Genomic DNA, 27,352 nt, shown 5'->3' on the forward strand with positions numbered 1-27,352 from the left:
TCAGCCTTTTGTGTTTACCTCTGCTGACATCTCTGTGAGCAAACAGAGATTGCTTAGCGCACTTGGGTGACGTTCAACCCGCGTGCGCATTTCCACCATATTGCTCGTCTGTCACTACTTAGCAGCAGTGTTTACACCTACTGCACGGTGGACCCCGAGCAGCGAACGCACTTTATTATTTTTATTTAGTGCGTTCCGCGGTTCCTAACATTATACTAGCGCCAGGGTCTGGCTAGTAATGGCAGATCAGCAGCAACTCCTACAGTACATTCGGCAGTTAGAGGGCCGGTTGGCTACTCTTGAGAGTGCTATCTCAGCTGCGAAGTCTACTGAGGCTGCTGTACAGGAAATCGCAGAGGCGGTTTCACATATGTCCACGTCCTCCCCAGCGCCGACAGTTCCCCACCTCCCGTTGCCTGATAAACGATTTGGATTTCTGGATCACGGAGTGAATTACCTTTACGATGGACTACTTGCTAGAGATGAGATGGGGTGCACCTTACGAAGACTGGAAAACATGTATTTGGAAGTCGCCTTGCTACACTTGTAAGGAGAGCTTTAAACTAGAACAACATAAGAAGGGAAGCAAAAGACCAGAAAAAGCCATACACCTGACAAATGCTATTGAGAACTCTGCTATTAGAAGTGGAAAGGAAGAACAAAGACAAAAGAATCTCATTAATAAAAATATTGGAGAAAGAGAAACCAATCACAAACTAAAATGTTTCTATACTAATGCACAAAGCATGGGCAACAAACAAGGAGAATTGGAACTACTAACACAGGAAAAGAAATATGATGTCATTGGAATCACTGAAACTTGGTGGGACAATGCACATGATTGGAATACAAGACTAGAAGGATACAACTTATTTGCAAGAAACAGACTAGATAAACGAGGAGGAGGTGTCGCATTGTATGTTAGAAACGCGTATATCTGCACAGAGATTGAAGCTTCAGAGACTGGGAGTTCTGTGGAAACTGTTTGGGTAAGAATACAAGGACAGAACAATGGAAAGGACACCATTGTAGGCATTTACTACAGGCCGCCTGTGCAAGCTGAAGATATGGATGAACTCTTTATGCATCAAATGGCCAAGTTCTCCAAAAAATATGACATAGTTGTCATGGCAGATTTCAACTATCCAGACATTTGTTGGGAATCTCTCTCAGGCAAAACTAACAGGTCAAGGAAATTCTTATCCTCTCTTGCTGACAACTTTATCTTCCAAAAGGTAGGGGAGAAAACAAGGGGAACTGCTACCTTGGATCTAATCCTTATAAACAGGGAGGAAATGGTTGAGGAGGTAAAAGTGGCTGGGACCCTAGGAGGTAGCGACCATGCTATTTTAGAATTTGGGATAACTAGAGGCGGAAGACCTGTGAAGACTCAGACGTCAAGGTTAGATTTCAGAAAGGCAGATTTTAAGGGATTCAGAAAGAGAATTGGAGGGATCCAATGGCTGGATATCCTTAAAGACAAAAATGTCCAGGAAGGATGGGAAATCTTGAAAAATGAAATTCTCAAAGCACAATTGTTAACAATTCCAAAAAGAGGGAAGAATAGGAAGCATTTAAGGAAGCCAGGATGGATGAACACAGAACTTAAGCACATGCTAAAAAGGAAGAAAAAAATGTTTATAAAATGGAAAGAGGGAGGCATATCTAAAGAAGAATATAATGCTGTCTGCAGAACCTGCAGGGCACAAATCAGATTACTAAAGCTGACAATGAATTGAGGCTTGCAAGAGATGTCAAAAGCAATAATAAAGGATTTTGGGGATATGTCAAATGTAAAAGAAAAGTCAAAGATGCTATAGGATTTTTACAGGATGAAAATGATGAAATGGTAAGACAGGATGTTGAGAATGCCGAACTTTTAAATTCCTATTTTGCATCTGTTTTCTCTCAGAAAGGAAATGTAACACCAACTGTTCTTCACTGTCCTATTAAGGGAATAGAAGAATCCAGGATATCTATAAACAGAAAGATAGTGAGGAAACACTTAGCTAACCTAAATGAATTCAAGTCTCCAGGTCCAGATGAATTACACCCCAGAGTACTGAAGGAGATAGCAGAAGAAATTTTTGAACCCCTCTCCATAATCTTTGAAAATTCTTGGAGAACAGGAGAAGTCCAAGAAGACTGGAGAAGAGCAAATGTTGTTCCTATCTTCAAAAAGGGGAAGAAGGTGGACCCAGGCAACTATAGGCCGGTGAGTCTGACTTCTATACCAGGAAAGATCTTTGAACAAATTATTAAACAACATCTTTGTCAGTACCTGGATAAGAATGAAGTGATTAAACAGAGTCAGCATGGGTTTGTAACTAATAAGTCATGTCAGACTAACTTAATTTCCTTCTATAACGGAATCACTGATTGGGTGGATCAAGGAAATGCTGTAGATATAGTATATCTTGACTTCAGCAAAGCATTTGACAAAGTATCTCATACAATCCTTATTGAAAAAATGACTAAGTATGGAATGGACAAGGCAACTGTTAGGTGGATTCATAACTGGCTTAGTGATTGGACCCAGAGAGTGGTCGTAAATGGCTGCACATCCAGTTGGAAGAATGTCTCAAGTGGGGTACCACAGGGCTCTGTCCTGGGCTCTGTATTGTTCAACATCTTTATCAACGATTTAGATGAAGGAATTGAGGGTAAACGGATTAAATTTGCTGATAACACAAAGCTAGGAGGGATAGCTAATACTAGAGAAGAGAGAGAGAGGATTCAAAAAGATATAAATAAACTGGAGAAGTGGGCAGCAACTAACAGAATGGTTTTTAACAGGGAAAAATGCAAAGTACTACATCTGGGCAATAAAAATGAAAAAAAGCATATACAGAATGGGAGGAATAGGCCTAAGCAACAGCACATGTGAAAAAGACTTGGGTATACTAATAGATCACAGACTGAATATGAGTCAATAGTGTGATGCAGCAGCAAAAAAGGCAAATGCAATTCTAGGATGTATTAACAGAAGCATACAGTCTAGATCACGTGAAGTCATTATTTCCCTCTACTCCTCTTTGGTCAGACCTCATCTGGAATATTGTGTCCAGTTTTGGGCACCACATTTTAAAAAAGACATCAACAAACTGGAGCAAGTTCAGAAAAGAGCAACCAGAATGGTGACCGGTCTGCAAACCCCGTCTTATGAGGAAAGGTTGCAGGATTTGGGATTGTTTAGTTTGCAAAAGAGAAGACTGAGAGGAGACTTAATAGCTGTCTACAAATATCTAAAGGGCTGTCACATTGTAGAAGGATCAACTTTATTCTCATTTGCACAAGGAAAGACTAGAAGCAATGGGATGAAACTGAATGGGAGGAGACACAGATTAGATATTAGAAAAAACTTTTTGACAGTTAGAGTAATCAATGAGTGGAACAAGCTGCCACGAGAAGTGGTGAGTTCTCCTTCAATGGAAGTCTTCAAACAGAGGCTGGACAGACATCTGACTGGGATGATTTAGCGAATCCTGCTTTGAGCAGGGGGTTGGACCAGATGGCCCAGGAGGTCCCTTCCAACTTTGATTCTATGATTCTATGATTCTATGAAATTTTCTGGCGATGTTGCCTCCTGTAGGTGTTTCGTGAGCCAGTGCTCTATCCAGCTGGAGTTACTGGCTGCGCGATTCCCTACAGAATGGGCTAAGGTGGGGTTTATTGTTTCCTTTCTGTCGGGCAGGGCGTTGGAGTGGGCTACACCACTATGGGAGCGTGGTGACCCAGAGGTTCGGACCGCTGCTCAGTTCTTAACATCTATCAAGCAGGTCTTCCTGGGACCACTGGTCATGCACGATACCTCTCTTCAGCTACTTGCATTAACTCAGGGATCTCTCTCGGTCAGCCAGTATGCCGTTCGTTTTCGGACACTGGCTTCCGAGCTGGAGTGGTCTAATAAAGCCCTCATCCCTGTGTTTTGGAGAGGTTTAGCGGAGCATGTTAAGGATGCTCTGTGTACCAGAGAGGTGCCTGTAAGTTTGGAGGAGCTGATTGCCATTGCCACCCGCATTGATCTCCGTTTTTCAGAGTGTGGGCTGGAGCGTGCTCAAACCAGACGGAAGGTTACTTCGGCTCCCAACCTTTTTGAATCTCTGGAATTACCCGAGCCAGAGTGTTCACTCCCAGAGCCCATGGAGGTGTCGCACGGCAGTCTCGAGGATCGTCCGGCACTAAGCGCCACTCATGGTTACCACTGTCAGCACTCTGTTCCCCAGGATAACGGGGCCCCGCAATGGCCAAACTTGGTGCCGCCGGGCAAGACCTTTGTCCCCCCTCGCCTTCAGCCGAAGGTTCTCGCGTGGGCACACACGTCCAGGGCGGGTGGTCACTGTGGCTACATGCAGACCACAAAACTCCTGGCAGGGTCTTATTGGTGGCCGCACAGGGCTCGGGACTCTAAAAAGTATATTCAGGCAAGTGTCTCTTGTGCTCGGAATAGCTTCCTTAAACAGAGAGTGATGACGCCCGCCAACACATTGCGGCGTTCCACTTCAACTTCTGCTCCTGGCGATTTTTCCGCTCCCGTTGTCTCCCACGTGTCCCTTCTTAAACCTGGCGATCTTGCTGCCTCTGATACCTTCCACATGTCCCGGATTTCCGTGTCACCTGCTGGGACATCAGACTTACCTTCGGACGAGTCTGAGGCCTATGCCTCTGATGGGTACAAGGTGGTGGATTGGAAGGCTCAGAGGGGAGGGGGCCATAGGAGGGGGGTAATGTTAGGTGTCAGGTTTCTGCATCTGCTCTGCAGGAATCCAGAGCCTCACATTCTATGTCCCTCTATTCTCCTACTGGGCATGCTCATGAGATGATCTCCCATTGGAGATCGGGAGTCATGTGCCCAGGTCCTGCTCCAGATCTCATTGGTCCATCTCGGAGATTTGGAAGGTTCCGGCTATAAAAAGCGCGCATAACCGTTCGGCCATGCGCTAGTATAGTCTCTAGTTGCTACTGTGTGAATGATGATGGATGTATGAACCTGCGAATGACTCATTAAGATCCCCTCCCTCTGATATTACGAATGTGTACAGGGACTTAGATTAGAGTCAGCGCCAGCGCGTGGCAAGCCTCAAGCCACTACAGCATCATCCACAGTGCTAGCGTCTGACATTGTGCCTGCTTCCTTGCTTTGTCGACTAGCGGCAGTGTCCTATGCTGCGCTGCAGTTGCAGCCCTCTTTGGCGTCCGCAGTAGCGACGCTGCACGCATGGTAAGTCTAGACGGACGCAGCTCCTCTGTCTTGGGTCTTGCTCCTGTGACCAGATACTGTGTGTGCATTTAGCTGAGACCTGTGACACTAGCAGGCTCAGCCTTTAGTGTTTACTTCTGCTGACATCTTTGTGAGCAAACAGAGATTGCTTAGCGCAGTTGGATGACGTTCAACCTGCGTGCGCATTTCCGCCATATTGCTTGTCTGTCACTACTTAGCAGCAGTATTTACACCTACTGCATGTTGGACCCTGAGCGACTTTATTATTTATTTTTATTTAGTGCGTTCCGCTGTTCCTAACACAAAGGACATTCTCCCAGAAGCATTTTTGGTTGTCAATATGTATTTTTGAAATTTCCAGTCTCACTTTTTATGATTTGCTTTCAACAATGGTTTCCTCTCCATTTGTCTTCCATAAAGTCTACTTTGGCCAAGACAGCAACGGATGATGTGAACTGACACTGATGTACCTTGACCTTGGGAGCTCACATCAAGCTGTTTAGAGATTGTCTTTTAGATTTTACTTTTAGCATATTTATCTATATTATTCTTTGTAATCTCCTGAAACAACTATCTCTTTAGCTTTCTTTGGTCCATGTTCAGTGTGCTACACATCATGATGCTAAACAGCACAATCACTACTTTTCATCTTTGAAATAGATCGACTGATTATAAGTTTGTAGACATCTCATGCTATTTGTTTAGTTTTATCTATTAAACCACCATTGAGAAGCAATGTTTAATTTTCATTAGTTGATATTCAGTAACTTTAAATTAAAACTTACTTTTGTCAGTATCAAGTTACTTCAGTGACCATTGTGGGTTTTCTAACTTTAACAGAAGGGTGCCAACAATTTTGTCCATGTCTGTATATAGTGGATTGTTAGCACAGTTGTATGCTAATGTGCACTATGGCGCTAAAAGTGCATTTCGTGCATGACGATCTGTATTAAACAGCAACACGCTTTCCAGTCGGCTGTCATTCAATAGCCTATTTATATAGGCTTATCCGGCTTCAGATGTGCACAGAATTATATTGTAATGGATCGTTCAGTAAACATGGGCTTCTATTGTTCTTGACAGCACAGATACTGTTAACACAGACGCTGCTGAAAATGTTGTTGTTTTTTTTTGTGCTGCACAAATGATCATTTCATGCGATGAACGAGAATTTTGCTCGAGCGTCAGGCAATGACAGCCTGTTTAAATTGCACCAATATCAGCAAAAGAGCCTCAAATGCTCTCTCACATTAATCTTGCAGTGTACATGGACCTTAACCCACTGGTGGACACAGAAGAGGGCCCCTGTGCAAGTACTTATGTGCCCTTTGCATCCTTATAGTGCATCATAATACACAATTCCAAATGGTTTTGAGGTGGAAAGGAACCCCTTTTCCTCTTGGCCCCATGTGCGACCGCACATGCTGCACCAATGATATGTCCGCCCCTGCTTTAACCGTTCCTTTACTGCCCCTATCAGCTGATAATTTGAGGCAAAATTAAAAAAACTTTTAGAAAAATGTTAGAAGAAACACCGCCTTTACTAACCACTAGCACAAAACTCTCTCATCGTGCCCTCAAAGCACGTTAGCAAGCAGCCACAGGTTGCAGACCCTTACTCTAAATCTACAGATCCAGTGAGGGAGCTTGATAAAATTTTCAATAGAGAATTACGACTAATCAGCTTTGAAATGCCTAGGGCAGGCGATACACGTGTCATACCTGTTGACCAACAGCTATCTATTCCAAAACCATCAACATTTTGGTTTGGCCGAGGTTTCATGTGTTTGAGGAGAGAGTTGAGAGACCCCATATACATGAAAATGTTGGCTGGTCCTGTGGCTATTGTGGATTTCACAGTTTTTACGCAAATATATATCCAGGTCTAAGGAGTTAAAAGCCGAGGCTCTTCACTATTAATGTTTTAAAGATACTTATAGCTTTTACATTAAATCTCAATTGGATGCGTTCTGTATACCACACACAGAGAAAAATAGATTATTATGCCAAGAATAGAACGTTGCCTCTTGTGCTATAGAAGCCAACCTACACCATGTCTGCATACATTACTTTGAACTTGGCACGAAAAGCAGAAAGGAACGGGGAAGTCATGCTTGATTGTTTGCACTTCAGTGGGAAAAACAAAATGAGCATAGATTTTATGGCTACTGCATCACGGAATTAATTCTGACAAATTCAGCCTAGCACTACGTCATATAAGACAATTCTCTATGCCTGTTATGCATATTTATTTATTTCATCCATATACATGATGGGAGGGTGCTTCTATTCTGAAAATAAAATCTCAAGACAAAACCATAAGTGAGTAGTGAAAAGAAAAACTGTAGTCTGCAGCCTTGTACACATGGGTGAGTGGCATGCAAACTGAACACATACATGAAGCATGAAGATGATCCCAGCCGAGCATAATAGTACTCTCCTGATTATAGATACATGGGGTAACACTCATGGGTACTGGGCTATTTATACCAGAGGCCGATATAAACGCTGTTTCTGAGCCGCCGATCCTTTCAATCAGCGTCCCTGAAAGGGAATACATTTCTCTAGACATTTATGCTCCCGGGGATGGATAATGCAACAAGTACGCTTCTGCATTTTTAATTTACGACATGGCCGAACGAAGAATAAAATGGAAAAATTATGACTTCCATTACCAAATGCTTCTTCGTCACTTGTAGCATTCAGGTATATATTTTTACTTATGTAGCGCCATCGTATTCCACAGCGCTTTAGATTCACTGTCCCCATTGGGGCTCACAATCTAAATTTCCTATCAGTATGTTTTTGGAGTTTGGGAAGAAACCTAGGAAAAACATACAAACTCCATACATATATTGTCCTTGGTGGTATTTCAACCAACTCTAACTCCTGAACCACCATGTTGCCCTATAGGCACAGGTGAGAACTTACAGGGTTTGCCATATTTAGACAAATATCTTCTCTCTAAATTTCTGTAAAGAATAATTTAAAAAAAAAATGTTTTTAGTGTTCTATAATAAAGCTTTGTCCAACTTATTGCTAGTTATAAATTGTCATACCTTGCCAAGAGGCACACTGGTATTATCATTCGTAAGTATTATCTTTCAAAAATAAATATTACTATGAGCTGGTACTGGTGTAGGATCAGAAATGTTATGACCCGGTATAGCATGCAGGTGACAGACACAACCATTATTAGTCTTTGTGCAGACAAATTATTGGAATGCTCTATAATCCAGATCTATCTATCTATCTATCTATCTATCTATCTATCTATCTATCTATCTATCAAAAGAAAACACTTCACTCCTCCCATTAACCTACAGGTGATTTAACCATTTCTACTTGCCCATTCAAATTGCATGTTTATAGCCCGAGAGAGACAGGTATCTCCATTATGGTAGGCGTTTTAGCCTGAAAGTGGCATGATCAATAGGATTGGAAAGTGGTATTATAGGACCCATCAGAGAAGTGTCACTTTGCCATGGTTGATGGGCACACATGAATTGGCCAATTTATGCGCTAAGAACCTTTGCTGCTTTTTTTTTAAGTGCATCTTACTGAGTATCCATATAGCTTGGAGTCAATGTTTCCAGTGTTTCTGTATGTTTTGGACCTCCCAGAGTGCTGCTGTGTTTTCTTTTTTATATATTGTGCAGTTTTTGCAGCTTGCACCTATGATTTGAATGCGCTATAATCCAAAAAATTGATCTGTCTCATATCTATCTATCTATCTATCTATCTGTCTGTCTGTCTATCTATCTACCTATCAGGAAATCCATTTATCATTGCTTAAATAGATTTCTATCTGATTATATATATATATATATATATATATACAGTATATATAAATTTATATAATTGCCCTAAAATTGTCCATCATCCACTTCCGTCCGGACATCTTTGAATCCCATAATTCACTGCACCTACCGGAAGTACCCCGACCGCCATATTGGAACACCCAAGTAATGGATGTTTCAATATGGCATCCACTAGTGGTACCAGCCCCTTGCGCAGTACCACCAGTGGGTCACTGCCAGACCCCCGCCACTACAGGGGCACCCTCCCTGCCGGGCAGCCGTAGCAAAATGATTCACTGGGCCTGCACGACTTATGCGCAGGCACAGTAAATCAGACCGCCATCTTTGTAGAGGCTGATGTCGGTGGCCGGTCACATTGACTGCGCGTGCGTGAACCCAGGGAGCGCATGTGCAGTTGATTTATCTGTTTATTTGTGAACTGCGTCGCAGCATTTCATTATTGGACAGATGCTGTGATGCACCGTAAGTCTGCCAGTAGCCTCAAAATCGGTGAGGATTAAACTCAACTACATCAGTGAAAATTAGAATGAATTAAATTGGTGAAAATTAGAATAAAAAAAAATGTTACAGCGTGTCACTGGACCTAAAAAATACACTTTAAAGCATGTCGCTGTACCGTAGACAGGTCAAAGAAAAGAGAACATGAGACACAGCACACAGGGGGTAGAAAGACAGTGCACAGGAGGGAGACAGGTCAGAGGAGAGAGCACAGACAGGATAACTCAGCATATGGTGGAAAGAAAGAGTGGATAGGTAGGTGAGCGCTTGGGGAGGAGAGATTCTCAGTGCTGCAAAGCCTGCCCCCATCGAGACATCACCGCCCTCCGACTAGTGTATATATATATAAAACCAATTCATGACCTTCGATGCATCCATAGATATGTCCATGTCGATAGGTACTTACTGACCTTGCATGTATGGCTATATCCAGGTGATTTTGCATGCACATAGTGATCGCCAGCGGGTGTCAGCTGATTCTGACAGCTGACACACAGCACAAAGTGCTGGGAGCAGTGCCTGCACCTCTCATGGCACTTTAACCTCCTAAATGCTGCAATCGATATCGAATGCAGTATTTAGAAGGCAGGCCACGTCATCGCAGGGGGCCAATCGTTGCCATGGTGACCCACAACATCCAGGTTACCAAGCACTAGCAGGATACAGTAGTTCAATCATGTGCAGTGTATGATCTAACTAACTTATGTCTGCAGGGCTGACAGACTATAAGGTATAGCAATGCATTGCAATGCTTTATAACAGCGGTCAGACTGCAAAAAGTGAAAGTCCCATAGTGAAACTAAGTGAAAAAGTAAAAAAAGCTGTACAAATATTTTCTTAAAAAATCTAAATTTAATAATAAAAAAAGAAAAAATATTCTGTACCTATAAATAAATATTTTTATGTAAACCCAAAACAATAAAAGTACACGTTGGGTATCACTGTGTCCGGAACGACCCGACCTATAAAACTGTCCCTATAGTTAACCCCTTCAGTGAACACCGTAAAAAGAAAAAAAACGAGGCAAAACATGATGCTTTCTTTTCATGTTGTGGAACTACAAGTAGAATAAAATGCGATCAGAAAGATGAATGTAAATAAAAATAGTATCTTCGAAAACATTATTTTGTCCCATAAGCAACAAGCCACAATACAGCTCAATCAGCTGAAAAATATAAAAGTTATGGCTCTCAGAATAAAGTGATGCAAAAATAATTATTTTTTCTATAAAATAGTTTTTATTGTATAAAAGCGCCAAAACATAAAAAAAGATATAAATGAGGTATCGCTGTCATCATACTGACCCGAAGAATAAAGCTGCCTTACCGATTTTACAACATGTGGAACTGCATAAGGAAATAAAACTATTCCTGAATTGCAGGTTTTTGTTCATCCTGCCTCCCTAAAATTGGAATAAAAAAGCGATCAAAAAATGTCAGGTGCCTGAAAATGGTACCAATAAAAACATCCACTTGTCTTGCAAAAAACAAGCCCTCACAGGACTCTGTTGGCAGAAATATGAAAAAATTATAGCTCTCAAAATATGTTAATACGCAATAAAAAGCGTTTTTTAGTGTGTGGGAGCAGCCAAACAGAAAAAAACTATATAAATCTGGTATCGCGCTGTATTCGCACCGACCCAAATAATAAAGTTGTCTAATCACTTATACAACTTAAGGAACGGCATAAAAATAAATAAAACCAATTCTTCACCTGCTGTTGATTTTTTCATTCTGCCTCCCAAAGATTGAGAACAAAATCCACTGATTCATACTAAATAACTGAAAAGGCCATATGCCTTATTAAACGGACTAAAATCAATTCATGCGGACACTCCAAAAATCATTAATCCTGCACAAAATACCCAGAGTCAAAGTCCAGAAAAATATATAAAATATATATCAAATTTTATTATCAATCAAAATACAAAAGAAATTTACAAAAAAATATAAAAAAGGATCACACACCAAGGTAATAGGCAGAGTAGAACAAGAAAAATGCAAAAAGAACTCTTGTGTGAAGGACATCAAACACTGTTAATTGTAACAGGAAAAACAAACTAACAGATCCCCATTCACTGCACAGAGTATCAGTAGAAAATATATTTAAAGTTCATAGCACCAGCAAAGAGCAGTGAATACAGCCAAAAACACCTAATCAGACAGAGACATGAGGTAAAAATATATTGAAAAGGTCAAATAGTACAATTGTCTCTAGTCATGAAATGATAGCGCTTCAGGAAATGCACAGCCTTTCCATAAATAGCTGCCAGGGTGTGTCCAATGCAGCCCAAAGATTGCAGTATAGCTCAGCTCACATTTATCATGCGCACTACGCTGAGCGCTTGCAACGGGGTTTCCATGTAAATCTCTGAAGTACGTGATTCAGATAGAATCCTCGAAGGAAGATTCCCTATAATGAGGCAGATGGAGGCACTGTGGACGCCGTCTGGACGCCTATGATACGGTGGTGTTTGTCTTTTTAGGCATGCATAAAAACATGGTCCACCACAGTTTTGTGCACTTCTAAAAAAAAAGGCCCTTCTGAACAGAGACCAGATGGAGTCCAGAGTAACTCTTCTGCATCATTATAATGAATCGATCCCTCAGGATTTCATCTTAATTATGTCACTCTGATTTAGATGGAAATCCCAAAGTCAACCCTAAAGACCCTAGCAAAGTGAAATCTCTTTTATAAATACCCCTAGTCAGAGAGCATAATGCTATGACTATTACTAAATAATTTTAGTCAAAAGGAGAAGATAGTTGAAACTTACATCTAGATGGTATGTAAATGCATAGGGGTAGAGTACATGTGTCCTGGCCCACCAGCTCCAACGCGTTTCATCCAAGGATTCATCAGGCAGCGTGTTGATGAAAAATTAGGTGAAATGTGTGTTGGGGCTGGTGGTCCAGGACATATGTACTCTACACCCTTGCATTTACATATCATCTAGATGTAAGTATTCACTTATCTTCTCCTTTTGACTAAAATTATTTAGTAATAGTCATAGCATTATGCTCTCTGACTAGTGGTATTTATAAAAGGGTCAAATTTTGATGCCATTTTTGCCCATTTCACCTTGCAAAAATGTAAGATCTGGGGCTAAAATATTTGATGGTAAAAATGTCATTATTTTTTCTGCACTGCCCATTGGTGTAAAATTCTATGACATACTTGTGTGGTCAATATGATCATTGCACCCATAGATGAATTCATTGAGAAATGTAGCTTGCAAAATGGGGGTTCTGCTGTTTTGGCACTTCAGGGGCTGTGACATTGTGACATGGCATCCTAAAACCAGTCCAGCAACTACAATATGGCACATCTGGCCATCTGACCTTTGCACTGTATAGAAGGTTACGAATAACATAATATTATAGGTAGATGGTTGACCCAGCTTAGGGGAAGGAATTTTTTTCCCTATGGAGAAAATTGGCTTCTACTCTGTGGGTTTTTTGCCTTCCCCAGGATCAACAATGCAGAACAGCTGCAGTAAAAATAGGCTGAACTAGATGGATATAAGGTTCAGCCTTCAAAACTATGTTACTATGTTACTTTGTTACTGTACCTCAAAAGTAGTTTTTGACCATATATGCGGTATCGGTGCACTCAGAAAGATATATAAAACAAATTTTGAGGTCCATTTTATTCTGTTACTCTAAAATTGGGCTAAAATAACATTTTTGCGGGAAAAAATTGTTTTTTTTATTTTTACGGCTCAACATTATAAACTTCTGTGAAGCACCTGTGGGTTGAAGGTGCTCACCACACATCTAGCTCCATTCCTTGAGGGGTCTAGTTTCCAAAATGGGGTCATTTGTGGGGGGTTTCCATTGTTTAGGCACATCCAAATGCAACATGGCGTTTTCTAATTGTTCCAGCAAATTTTACACTCAAAAAGTCAAACGGCGCTCTTTCCCTTCCGAGCCCTGCTGTGCACCCAAACAGTAGTTTTCCTCCAGATATTGGGTATCGGCATACTCAGGAGAAATTGCACAACAAATTGTATGGTCTAATTTCTCCTGTAACCCTTGTGAAAATGCAAAATTTTGGGCTAAAAAGCACATAGGGATTCAAGGTGCTCACCACACATCTAGATAAATTCCCTGAAGAGTCTAGTTTCCAAAATGGTGGTTTCCATTGTTTAGGCACAATAGGGGCATCCGGTAACATGGCATCCGGTAATTATTCTAGCAAATTTTAAATTCAAAAAGTCAAATGGTGCTCCATCCCTTCCGAGTTCTGCTGTGTACCCAAATAGTGGTTTCCCCATATATGGGGTATCTGCATGCTCTGAAGAAATTGCACAACAATTTTTGGGGTCCATTTTCTCTTGTTACCCTTACCAAAATAAAAAAAATTGGCTCTAAAGAAAAACATTTGTAAAAAAAAAAAGTTAAATGTTAATTTTTTACTTCTACATTCCATTAATTCCTGTGAAGCACCTCAAGGGTTAATAAACTTCTTGAATGTGCTTTTAAGTACCTTGAGGGGTGAAGCTTTTAGAATGGTGTCACTTTGGGGTATTTTCTATCATAAAGGCCCCTGAAAGTAACTTTAAATGAGATGTGGTCCTTAAAAAAAATTGTCTTGTAAATTTTGTTGAAAAATTGAGAAATTGCTGATCAACTTTTGACTCATAACTTCCTAAGGAAAAAATTCTGTTTAAAAAATTGTGCTGATGTAAAGTAGGCATGCAGTAAATGTTATTTATTAACTACTTTGTGTGACATAACTCTCTGATTTAAAGTGAACCTGTCAGCAGGATTGTGTGCAGTAAAGTACAAACACTGTCAGGTTGGTGCTGTTTATACTCATTAAAATGATACCTTGGTTGATGAAATCTGTCTTGTGGTTGTTGTTTAATCTGTATTTGTAGTTTTCAGTTAATAAGATTCTCGTGCTCTGGGGCGGCCTGTGGGCGGGACTTTATGTGGTGCTCTGCTTAGATATTCATAGGTATGGGCTTATGACAGGTCACTGATGCTTCACATCAGCCTTTATGCGGAGGCGTACTTAAAAAGGACCTATCACCTTCACACATACTATGGTATATTACAGTAAGGTAACTTTAGAAATAAACATAAACATATAATAAATTACTTGTGGAAGAAAAATGACTATTGTTACGTGAATCATGTTATGAGAAAATCAGTTTATGGGAGCCACCATATTGGGATTGGTAGACTAGCACGATGTGCTCTAATGAGACATGCCTCCACATTCTAGTCCGGCTGGTAGGCAACACCTCTGGTCAGAAGCAGTATAGTGACCCTAACATCTCATTTACCAAATTGTACCATTATAGAAACTCGAAAAGTATACAAAAAGGGGTGTCCTGTCTATATATACTGTGTGTAGAGTCAGAGAATAGGCAACAGACTAAACACAGCATTTATTACTCATATCCGCATATAAAAATTCACATCTGTGTTTCCTTGATAAAAACAGAGCAAGTGTGACTGTGTATGTGTCTATGTTTGTACATATACAGTGAAGGAAATAATTATTTGATCCCTTGCTGATTTTGTAAGATTGACAAAGACATGAACAGTCTATAATTTTAAGGGTAGGTTTATTTTAACATTGAGAGATAGAATATCAAAAATAAAATCCAGAAAATCACATTGTATAAATTATATATATTTATTTGCATTTTTGCAGTGAGAAATAAGTATTTGATCCACTACCAACCATTAACAGTTCTGGCTCCTTCAGACCAGTTAGATGCTCCTAATCAACTCATTACTTGCATTAAAGACAGCTGTCTTACATAATCACCTTTATAAAAGACTCCTGTCCACAGACTCAATTAATCAGTCAGACTCTAACCTCTACAACATGGGCAAGACCAAATAGCTTTCTAGGGATGTCAGGGAAAAGATTATAGACCTGCACAAAGCTGGAATGGGCTACAAAACCATACATAAGGTGCTGAGTGAGAAGGAGACAACTGTTGGTGCAATAGTAAGAAAATGGAAGAAATACAAAATGACTGTCAATCGACATCAGTCTAGGGCACCATGCAAAATCTCACCTCATGGGGCATCCTTGATCATGAGGAAGGTGAGAGATCAGCCTAAAACTACACAGGGGAAACTTGTTAATGATCTCAAGGCAGCTGGGACCACCGTCACCAAGAAAACCATTGGTAACACATTACGCCTTAAAGGTTTACAATCCTTCAGTGCCCACAAGGTCCCCCTGCTCAATAATGAACATATGCAGACCCGTCTGAAGTTTGCCAATGATCACCTGGATGATTCTGTGAGTGATTGGGAGGTGCTGTTGTCAGATGAGACAAAATGTTAGCTCTTTGGCATTAACGCAACTTGCCGTGTTTGGAGGAAGAGAAATGCTGCCTATGACCCAAAGAACACCATCCCCACTGTCAAGCATGAAGGTGGAAATATTATGTTTTGGAGGTGTTTCTCTGCTAAGGGTACAGGACTACTTCACCGCATCATTGGGAGAATGGATGGAGCCATGTACCATAAAATCGTGAGTGACAACCTCCTTCCCTCCACCAGGACATTAAAAATGGGTCATGGCTGGGTCTTCCAGCAAGACAATGACCCAAAATATACAGTTAAGGCAACAAAGGAGTGTCTCAAAAAGAAGAACATTAAGGTCATAGAGTGGCCTAGCCAGTCTCCAGACCTTAATCTCATAGAAAACTTATGGAGGGAGTTGAAGCTCCGAGTTGCCAAGTGACAGCCTCAAAATCTTAATGATTTAGAGATGATCTGCAAAGAAGAGTGGACCAAAATTCCTTCTGACATGTCCGCAAGCCTCATCATCAAATACAAAAAAATCGTCTGACTGCTGTGCTTGCCAAAAAGGGTTTTGCCCCCAAATATTAAGTCTTGTTTGCCAGAGGGATCAAATACTTATTTCTCACTGCAAAATGCAAAAAAAATTATATTATTACTTGTATAGCACCATTGATTCCATGGTTGCATACAAATCACAAATATCACTTACAGTAAACAAAGTAACAATTACAAACTGATACAGAGGGGAGAGGACCCTGCCCTTGCGGGCTTACATTCTACAGGATGGTGGGGAAGAAGACAGTAGGTTGGGGGGTTGCAGCAGTTCTGGTGTTGGTGAGGTTGTAGCTCCAGTAGTGGTGAGGAGGCCGCGGGGTCATTGCTGGCTGTAAGCTTTCTTGAAGAGGTGGATTTTTGGGTTCCGTCTGAAGGATCTGAAGGTGGTTGATAGTCGGACGTTTTGGGGCACAGAATTCCAGAGAATGGGGGATATTCAGGAGAAGTCTTGGAGGCGATTAGGTGAGGAGCGAGGAGTGTGGAGGAGAGAAGGAGGTCTTGGGAGGACCGGAGATTACATAAAGGAATATATCAGGAGATTAGTTCAGGGATATATGGAGGAGACAGAATATAGATTGCTTTGTAGGTCAGTATTAGTAATTTGAACTAGATAAGCTGAGGGAATGGGAGCCAGTGAAGAGATTTGCAGAGGGGAGAAGCGGAGGAGTAGCGAGGAGAGACATGAATTAGTCGGGCAGCAGAGTTAAGGATGGACTGGAGAGGTGCGAGAGTGTTAGTAGGGAGGCCACATAAAAGGATGTTGCAGTAGTCGAGGCAAGAGATGATGATGGCATGCACAAACATTTTAGAAGATTGAGGATTGAGGAAAGGACGGATTCTGGAAAAATGTTTGAGCTGGAGGCGACAGGAGGTGGAAAGAGCTTGGATGTGCGGTTTGAAGGACAGGGCAGAGTCAAGGGTTACTACGAAGCACTGTACGGGGGAAAGCATGATGTCATTAATTGTGATAAATAGATCAGGTAAGGAAGATCTGTGAGATGGAGGAAAGATGATGAGTTCAGATTTGTCCACATTGAGTTTGAGGTAGCAAGGGGAGAAGGAGGATATGGCTAATAGACACTCTGGGATTCTTGACAACAGAGAGGTGATGTCTGGGCCAGAAAGGTAGATCTGAGTGTCATCAGGATAAATGTGGTACTGGAATCCATGGGACTTTATGAGTTGTCCCAGGCCAAGCATATAGATTGAGAAGAGTAGGGGTCCTAGAACAGAGCCTTGGGTGACTCCAACAGAGAGAGGGTGGGATGAGGAGGTAGTGTGGGAGTGGGAGACATTAAATGTGTGGTTGGAAAGGTATGAGGAGATCCAGGATAGGGCAAAGTCTATAATTTATACAATGTAATTTTCTGGATTTTATTTTTTATATTGTATCTCTCAATGTTAAATTTAACCTACCCTTAAAAATACAGACTGTTCAAGTCTTTGTCAGTGGGCAAACTTACAAAATTAGCAAGAGATCAAATAATTATATGCAGCACTCCAGTGAAAAATATTTCCATTGGATCGTGCTGCAAGGCTCCAGTGCTAAACAATGAGCCACCATGCTGCCATGTATACACAGACATATATATACGGTTGTATGAAAAAGTGTTTGCACTAGAGTTGAGCGATACCGTCCGATACTTCAAAATATCGGATCGGAATGGATCGGCCGATCTTTAAAAAAAGTATCGGTATCGCCGATGCCGATACCGGAAGTCCCATTCAAGTCTATGAGACTTCCGGTATCGGAATTGGAAAAACCCTTTCCTGCCCTTGTACAGCCTCTCGGGGGTCTGTACGGGCCTTCCGGGGGTCTCTGCCGGCCTGCCGGGGGTCTGTGCCGGCCTGCCGGTGGGCTGTGCGGACTGCCCGGGGTCTGTACCGGCCTGCCGGGGGGCTGTGCCGGCCTGCCGGGGGGCTGTGCTGATGTCCGGGGGTCTGTGCAGGCATCGTCCGATGGGACTACAAGTCCCATCGGGCGATGCCTGCTACCATGACAGTGATTGACACATTAGCCAATGATGGGACAGTAGTAGTCCCATCATCCGGCTAATGTGTTAAATGTAAAAAAAAAAAAAAAAAATACTACATACATACGTACTACATGCATGCTACATACATACTACATGCTACATACATAGTACATATATACTACATGCATGCTACATACATACTACATGCTACATACATACTACATACATACTACATATATACTACATGCATGCTACATACATACTACATACATACTACATGCATGCTACATACATACTACATGCTACATATATACTACATGCATGCTACATACATGCTACATGCTACATACATACTACATACATACTACATGCATGCTACATATATACTACATGCTACATACATACTACATACATACTACATATATGCATCATACATACTACATGCTACATACATACTACATACATACTACATATATGCATCATACATACTACATGCTACATACATACTACATACATACTACATATATACTACATGCATGCTACATACATACTGCATGCATGCTACATACATACTACATGCATGCTACATACATACTACATGCTACATACATACTACATACATACTACATACATACTACATATATACTACATGCATGCTACATACATACTGCATGCATGCTACATACATACTACATGCATGCTACATACATACTACATGCTACATACATACTACATATATACTACATGCATGCTACATACATACTACATGCTACATGCATACTACATACATGCTACATACATACTACATACATACTACATGCATGCTACATACAATACATTCATACAATACATACATAGACATACAGTACATATAACATAGAGTAACATACTTACCAATACTTGTCACATTGTTCCCCGAAGCCACTGTCTTCTACGGAATAAATATTAAAACAACAAACAACAAAAATACTCACCCATGATCCGAAGCAGTCCACGAGTGTGTCCCATGACGATCTTGGGTAGAGAACTGCAGCATCAGCTTATGCTGCCGCTCTCTACGGGCTGCAGGAATCCAATGACGGAAGGTAGGTATCCTTCCGCACTGTATTCCTCCGCCACTTAAAAAAAAAGTCCCTAGTCTCATAAAGTGAGACTAGGGACTTCTTTTTTTTTAAGTGGCGGAGGAATACAGTGCGGAAGGATACCTACCTTCCGTCATTGGATTCCTGCAGCCCGTAGAGAGCGGCAGCATCAGCTGATGCTGCAGTTCTCTACCCAAGATCGTCGTGGGACACACTCGTGGACTGCTTCGGATCATGGGTGAGTATTTTTGTTGTTTGTTGTTTTAATATTTATTCCGTAGAAGACAATGGCTTCGGGGAACAATGTGACAAGTATTGGTAAGTATGTTACTCTATGTTATATGTACTGTATGTCTATGTATGTATTGTATGAATGTATTGTATGTAGCATGCATGTAGTATGTATGTAGTATGTATGTAGCATGTATGTAGCATGTAGTATATATGTAGCATGCATGTAGTATGTATGTAGTATGTATGTAGCATGTAGTATGTATGTAGTATATATGTAGTATGTATGTAGTATGTATGTAGCATGTAGTATGTATGTAGCATGCATGTAGTATATATGTAGTATGTATGTAGCATGTAGTATGTATGTAGCATGCATGTAGTATATATGTAGTATGTATGTAGCATGTAGTATGTATGTAGCATGCATGTAGTATATATGTAGTATGTATGTAGCATGTAGTATGTATGTAGCATGCATGTAGTATATATGTGGTATGTATGTAGCATGTAGTATGTATGTAGCATGCATGTAGTATGCATGTAGTATGTATGTAGTATTTTTTTTTTTTTAACATTTAACACATTAGCCGGATGATGGGACTACTACTGTCCCATCATTGGCTAATGTGTCAATCACTGTCATGGTAGCAGGCATCGCCAGATGGGACTTGTAGTCCCATCGGACCATGCCTGCACAGACCCCCGGACATCAGCACAGCCCCCCGGCAGGCCGGCACAGCCCCCCGGCAGGCCGGTACAGACCCCCACAGGGTGCACAGACCACCGGCAGGCCGGCACAGCCCCCCGGCAGGCCGGTACAGACCCCGGGCAGTCCACACAGCCCCCCGGCAGGCCGGCACAGCCCCCCGGCAGGCCGGCAGAGACCCCCGGAAGTCCCGAAATGACGGCGCATCATGATGCGCACACACCGCGCATCATGATGACGTCATTTCGGCTGTCAATCAACTTTGAACTTCCGATTCCGATGCCCGATATTGAAAAAATATCGGATGTCGGTATCGGAATTCCGATACAGCAAGTATCGGCCGATACCCGATACTTGCGGTATCGGAATGCTCAACACTAGTTTGCACCCTTCCTGGTTTCCTATTCTTTTGCATGTTTGTCATACTTAAGTGTTTTAGATCACCAAACAAATTTAAATATTAGACAAAGATAACACAAGTAAACACAAAATGCAATTTTTAAATGAAGGTCTTTATTATTAAGGGAAAAAGAAATCCAATCCTGCAGGGCCTTTTGTGAAAAAGTAATTGTCCCCACCGCCCTTAAAACATAAATTAACTGTTGTTTATCACATGTTTGGGAAACTGAGTTCAAATTCTGTAGCCACACGCAGGCCTAATTACTGCCACAACTGTTCTTAATCAAGAAATCACTTAAAAAGGACTTGCCTGACAAACTGAAGTAGACCAAAAGACCAGAAAAGCTAGACATCATGCTGCAATCCAAAGATATTCTTGAACAAATGAGAAACAAATTAATTAAGATTTATCAGTCCGCAAAAGGTAATAAAGCCATTTCTCAAGCTTTGAGACTCCAGCGAACCACAGTGAGAACCATTATCTACAAATAGCAAAAACATGGAACAGTAGTGAACCTTCCCAGGAGTGGCCAGATGACCAAAATTACCCCAAGAGCACAGCTACGACTCATCAAAGAAGTCACAAAAGACCCCACAACAACATCCAAAGAACTGCAGACCTCACTTGTCTCAGTTAAGGTCAGTGTTCATGACTCAACCACAAGAAAGAGACTGGGCAAAATGGCCTGCATGTCAGAGTTCGAAGACAAAATCCACTGCTGAGCAATAAGAACATAAAGGCTCATCTCAGTTTTGCCAGAAAACATCTTGATGATCCCCAAGACTTTTGGGAGAATACTCTGTGGACTGAAGAGACAAAAGTTGAACTTTTCAGAAGGTCTATGTCCCATTACATCTGGCATAGAAGTAACACAGCATCTCAGAAAAGGAACCAAATTATGCCAACAGTTAAATATGGTGGTGGCAGTGTGATGGTTTATGGCTGTTTTGCTACTTCAGGACATGAAAGACGTGCTGTAAATTGAACCATGAATACTGATTTCTACCCAAAAATTCTGAAGGAAAATGTCCGGCCATCTGTTCATGACCTCAAGATGATGCGCAATTGGGTTATGTAGTAGAACAATGATGCAAAACAAACCATTAAGTCCCCTTCTGAATGGCTTAGGAATTTTAAGAAAAACAAAATTAAGACTTTGAAGTGGCATAGTCAAAGTCCTGGCCTTAATCCAATTGAGATGTTGTGGCATGACCTTAAATGGTGCTTCATGCTTGAAAACCCTAGAATGTTGCTGAATTAAAACAATTCTGAAATACATGAAATATTGTAATTTTATATAAGAATTTTGAAGGTTCAAGATCAAGGTTGACATTACAGGAATTATTTGTAAGACAAAGACATTTAAGAAGAAAAATAATTTTGGTATTTAAAATGTACATTAAAAAAATCCATTAAGAATTTTCTGATTTTCTGGGGAGTAAACTACAAAACACTTTCTTCTGTAAACAGAATCACAGTCAGGGAGGCTCAATCAATACTGCAGCAAAAACAGAATTATTAAAAACGATGTCCATAAAGACTGCAAAAGCAACTTGTGTTGTATTTTATGACCATTCTTATGTGATTCTGACTTTGACAATAAAAGTCACAATGTGCCCAATATTACCTATATATTATGACTTTGAAAATACACATCATATGTACACAAAATGCGTGGTTGCATAGATCTCACAGAGTGTGTAAAATTGATGGTATTCTGAAGTACATCTCACATCTGATATTTAACGTTATTGGGCATAATACTATTATTGCTTTTACTTCGTATATTGACTTCTCAAAATGATCTTTTCCATAATTCAGTATTTCTCCACTTTTTTTAGAAAGTGACACCAAAGTGGATTATAAGGCAAAGTTAATATGATATCCCTTGCATTAGATGACTGATCTTTTTATCTGAAAACTAATTAAGTGGAAGAAGCTTTGAGTGGTTGGGTATCATAAAGTGGGTATGGCTGCCATTCACTTCAAATAGCCATACTGTCCGTATGTATACTCAATACCTGGATTAGCAACTGGTCTTCTCGACGTTGCAATCATTTGTGGACTGTGAAATACGGCCATCTGAACCTGATGGTTCAGGTAAGGGAAAGTTGCTGTAATGAAGGGGTTATAAGTAGAGATTAGTGAATGTGTTCGGAAAATGTTTGCCAATTTCAAATTCGGCACGAACGTATCACATTCATGTTTGCTTTCACAAGCATTTTTACTCAAAGTCGGCAAAATTCCTTTACAGTTCATGAAATTATTGCATTTCCACAATTGTTTTTGTTATTACTTTGGTTAGGATAGTGGTGCAGTATGATGAGATGATGAGCAAAGGGGTTGTGGAGGCGGAGGGACATGTTTGATGAGGGGAGGGAGTGTGGAGAGGTTAGAAGGGCGTGTGGAGAGGTTACAGGAACAGCTTGCTCTTTTTTTCCCTTAACTTTATTTATATTGATTCCAGCAGCCAATCAGGGTGCAGAAACGATCCACCATGTCATGACACAAGGTCTTTTGTGATTGGCTGCTGAAGTCACATGTCCCTGGCCATATAAAAAGCAGACATTTTGTTTTGTTGGCGCTGTTGTCTCAGTGTCACAGTGCAGAGAGGTCACTCCTGCGCTAGTGCTGGTGCTGAAAGCGAACTTGTCAGTTAAATAGATAGGATCCTGTCCAGTGTGAAATCAATCTTCCAGCATCAAAGTAGATTGTGTAAAAACTGTGTGGCAGTCTCCGAAAGTCTCATTTGCTACTCCAAAATCTTTATGCTAGAACTATGTTTCCTTCAGTGGCAAATCAGAAGGCCAGATTTCCACTTAAAAATCATTAGGCCTAATATTGGGGTGCAGCCACGAGGTTGAATTAGCTACTCCAAATAGTTTGTGATAAAACTGTTTTAGTGGCACATCAGAAGGCGAGATTTCCACTTAAAAATCGTTAGGTATAGCAGTGTTGTTTGAGCACACTAGCTAAGAAAATAAATAGTGATTGTTAATTCACTTTTTAATGATATTCTAATTTTGTGAGAAGCACTTGTATTTGTACAACCTGAGTCTGGCTGGGAAAAAAATATTGAACTGTGGCATGAGGTATCAGGGCTATTCTTACATTTTTCTACCAATAGTACTCTATGAAATTGATGTTTGTGCCATCTGAGTGTGGCTGGAACTAGAAAAAAATTGGAGGTGTTGCATGAGGTATCAGATCTCACCGCTGCCGTAATCTCCAGGTCCTCATTGAAACTTCAATTCCAAGCTGTAAATGCTGGCCCAGACCCTGATACCTCACGCATAGCCAATGGCTGACTGCTGCTGTGCCATTTGCAATTTCTACTGTGAGTCAATTGATGCCACTTTTCATGGTGTCTACCCCTAATTTTAGCTGTTTGGGAAACTTTTTTCCACCCTTGAAGGTGTTGTGTATGCATTGGTTTGGCCTCCCATTGAATATAATGGTGTTTGAGTACATTCTTCAAACTGTTCGTCGAACATGTTTGGCAAACGTCTAATCGTTCGGTGAATCGAACTGAACTGACTCAAGTTTTAAACATTTTTTTTAAATAGGCAAAACCCCTGTTTTAAAGTGTTGGTCCTTGGGAGTCCTGAGATCCTCACCAATTGTACAAACCAAGGAGCAAAATCGCTCAGTTTAGTCTTGAGAGTGAGCTAATTAATGTTCAATCGCAATAGAAAATCCATGCATCTATACATAGCTCTGCTTGTTCTTGAGGATTAAAGTTAGGCACCTTGATTTGAGCAATCGGTGGGAGTATCAGGACATGAATTCCCACCAATCAAGAATATTAAAGGAAATCTATCAGTAGGAACAGCCCACCTAAGCCATACATATGGGCATGTAGGTCATGAGTAAATGTACTCATAAAATTATCACTTTATTAAATATATTAAAATTCTGTTCTCTCAAATTAGATAAACTAAATAGACAAGAACAAAATTCCTAACATAAGCCACCAACAAACACTCACATGGGGATGAACAAACAGGGGGAGATGTTAAACCAGAACACCACATGTTCTTATACAGACTAGGCAATACCTAACCTGACCCTGTCTTGTCCCTGCCTGATTGAGGAGGTTGGCACCGTAAAATTATGCAATTGCGCCCCTACTCAGTATTGGCTGACCCTGAGTGTCCTTAACTGCACCCTCAACTACACACAGAGTATAACCCAAAACAACACCAGAATGTAGTGAACACAGGCCAAGGGTGAGGCACAGGGCTAATCCTTCACAGGGGAGCTGGGACTCCAAACATCCATCTAACTTGGATTATAGCCAGTAAAAACTGCTTGTACATGGAGAGTACAAATAGCCCCTACCAAGAAGTGATAGGACATATCAAAACGAGGAAGTGAAAACACCTGCGTAAAAGAAACACAAGAAAGCAAAGACAAAAGCATTATCAGCAGTTGGACAGATACAACACAGGCTGTGGTCAAACAGAGAGGAAACCGACTCACAGTCAGAGAACACCAGATTGAGTCCCAAAGTCGAGCCATGACAGAAAAGCAAAATATCAGACAAAGTCAAATGGGAAAAGATCTCAATAGTAGTGATAAAAAAAGACATGTGGAAAGGACGTCCATATATGAGACTGTAATGTATGTGAAATTTGAAAAAAGCTTCAATATATAGAAGGACTAGGACATATAGAAAAGACATTCATATATAAAACCTGTTTTCTATATGAACAGGTTCCTCAGGAGTAAATTAATACTCTATCTGAAAATGTACTTAGCTGTATTCGATGAGTCAATGATGAAGGTAGTGTCCTGCAGTGAGGTTATCTCCTTAGCCATGCATTAGGAGAGGTGTTCCACAAAGATAGCATGTCAAAGTTGAATAATTTTATATCTGCAATCTGATGTTTTATTCCAGAGAAAACATTATTCTTCATATTTAAATGTTAAGATCTATTGGCCAGACATAGATCTTCCTGAGAATCTGTTTCCAGAACTAATTTTAAATGAAAGGCGGTGTAACAAGTGTGAGACAGAGATCAGGAGAGAAGACTGTCAGTCATTACATGTCTCACACTGGTAACACTCCATTTCATTTAAAATAATTTCTGGAAGCAGATTCTCATGCAGATCAGTGTCCAGCCCAGAGATCTTAACAGCCATTTACATATTAAGAAAAGGGTGGATTTCTCTGGAATAAAACATCGGATTCCGGCTATCAGGGTATCATTTTATTCAACGTTCTATGACTTGCCTGCACATATAGATGGCTTTGGAGGGTCGATCCTACTGACAGAATCCCTTTAAACAGTTGCTGTAGCATATCAACCATTTGCAAAGTTTGAATATGCTTATAGATCCAAATAATAATAACATATAATCCAAGGTGCACCTTGGAGAAGTACTGAAGAGCTAGTCATATAGAGTTTAAAAAAAGATTTTCCCCACAACATAATTTCATTCCCATATTGCAATAGTTGATGGCTAATGTTGCAGCTTGTATAGATTTAGTTGTTTTCTGAAGTCACTGCAATTTGCTATACATCTCAATCCACAGGTAGAGCACAAACACGTCTCTTTTGTTTGCTCCTCTTACATTGATTCCTCCATCATGAGAACAGAAAAATGAGTATTTACATGATGACTTCCTAAAATACATTATATCCAGTATTTTTATGTTTTCTTTATATTTTTATATCTACTTCCTGTTGAATTTTTGTACTCTATTGCAAGTTTTCTTGGCAGTATAAGCCTTTTAGATCTGTCTGCATTGGAATACATCTAGGTACCTCTTAAGACTAATCAAGAAATCAGCACAAGTGTATGGATCTTGATATATGTTGAAAATTATATTAATGCAAAATGTTCATTAATTTTAGTGTCTATCCATTGTTATAATAAGGCAAAGTTCAAATGTTCAGTATTTGGTCAGTATTTGTAAGCCAAAATCAGGAGTTGGGGAAAAATGCAGGAATGGTGACGTGTTTTGGTTAGAAATACTGATGTAAAATACTGACAAAATACTGAACGTGTGAACGTGGCCTAAAAATAATTTTATTTAAATAGCACCCACATATTGAGCAGCACTTTACAATTAAGCATGACTATCCTATCATATATAAGACAGACGGTGTCAGAATAAAAGCTGTAGAATGTGGTCAGATCTTGTGTGCAGTAACAGATTTTTGTCCGAGAAGCGGCACCAAGCCAAGATAAAGGAAGAATAGTTTGTCTGGCAGACAACTTTCACAATGACGGAGCAGTAAATTGTATAAATGAATGCAAATAACTTCTTCATGCTGGAATCACCGGTGCTCCATAATGAGGTCCTAGTGAGCAACAGAACACCACCAACCATGGCAGGTGCAAGCTGACATGCCTAGCTGAGAAGATCCAATCGGAAACATCCCTGCTCTTTTTATTGTCATCTGGCTTTGCTCTCGAAAGATGAGTTTGATTGGCAGATGCATCAAGGTTCACACTTTATTGGTTTTTGCAAAAGAGCCAGATCTGCCAATTTAGACAGGGGAGTGACACAGAAGTTTCCATCTAAATGGACTAATTTTTCTATGGGGAATTCTCCGGCAGAGAACGTGGTT

Source organism: Dendrobates tinctorius, unplaced genomic scaffold (assembly GCF_039654945.1).
Source record: "Dendrobates tinctorius isolate UK_male_01 unplaced genomic scaffold, ASM3965494v1 ptg000089l, whole genome shotgun sequence".
NCBI classification, from domain to species: domain Eukaryota; kingdom Metazoa; phylum Chordata; class Amphibia; order Anura; family Dendrobatidae; genus Dendrobates; species Dendrobates tinctorius.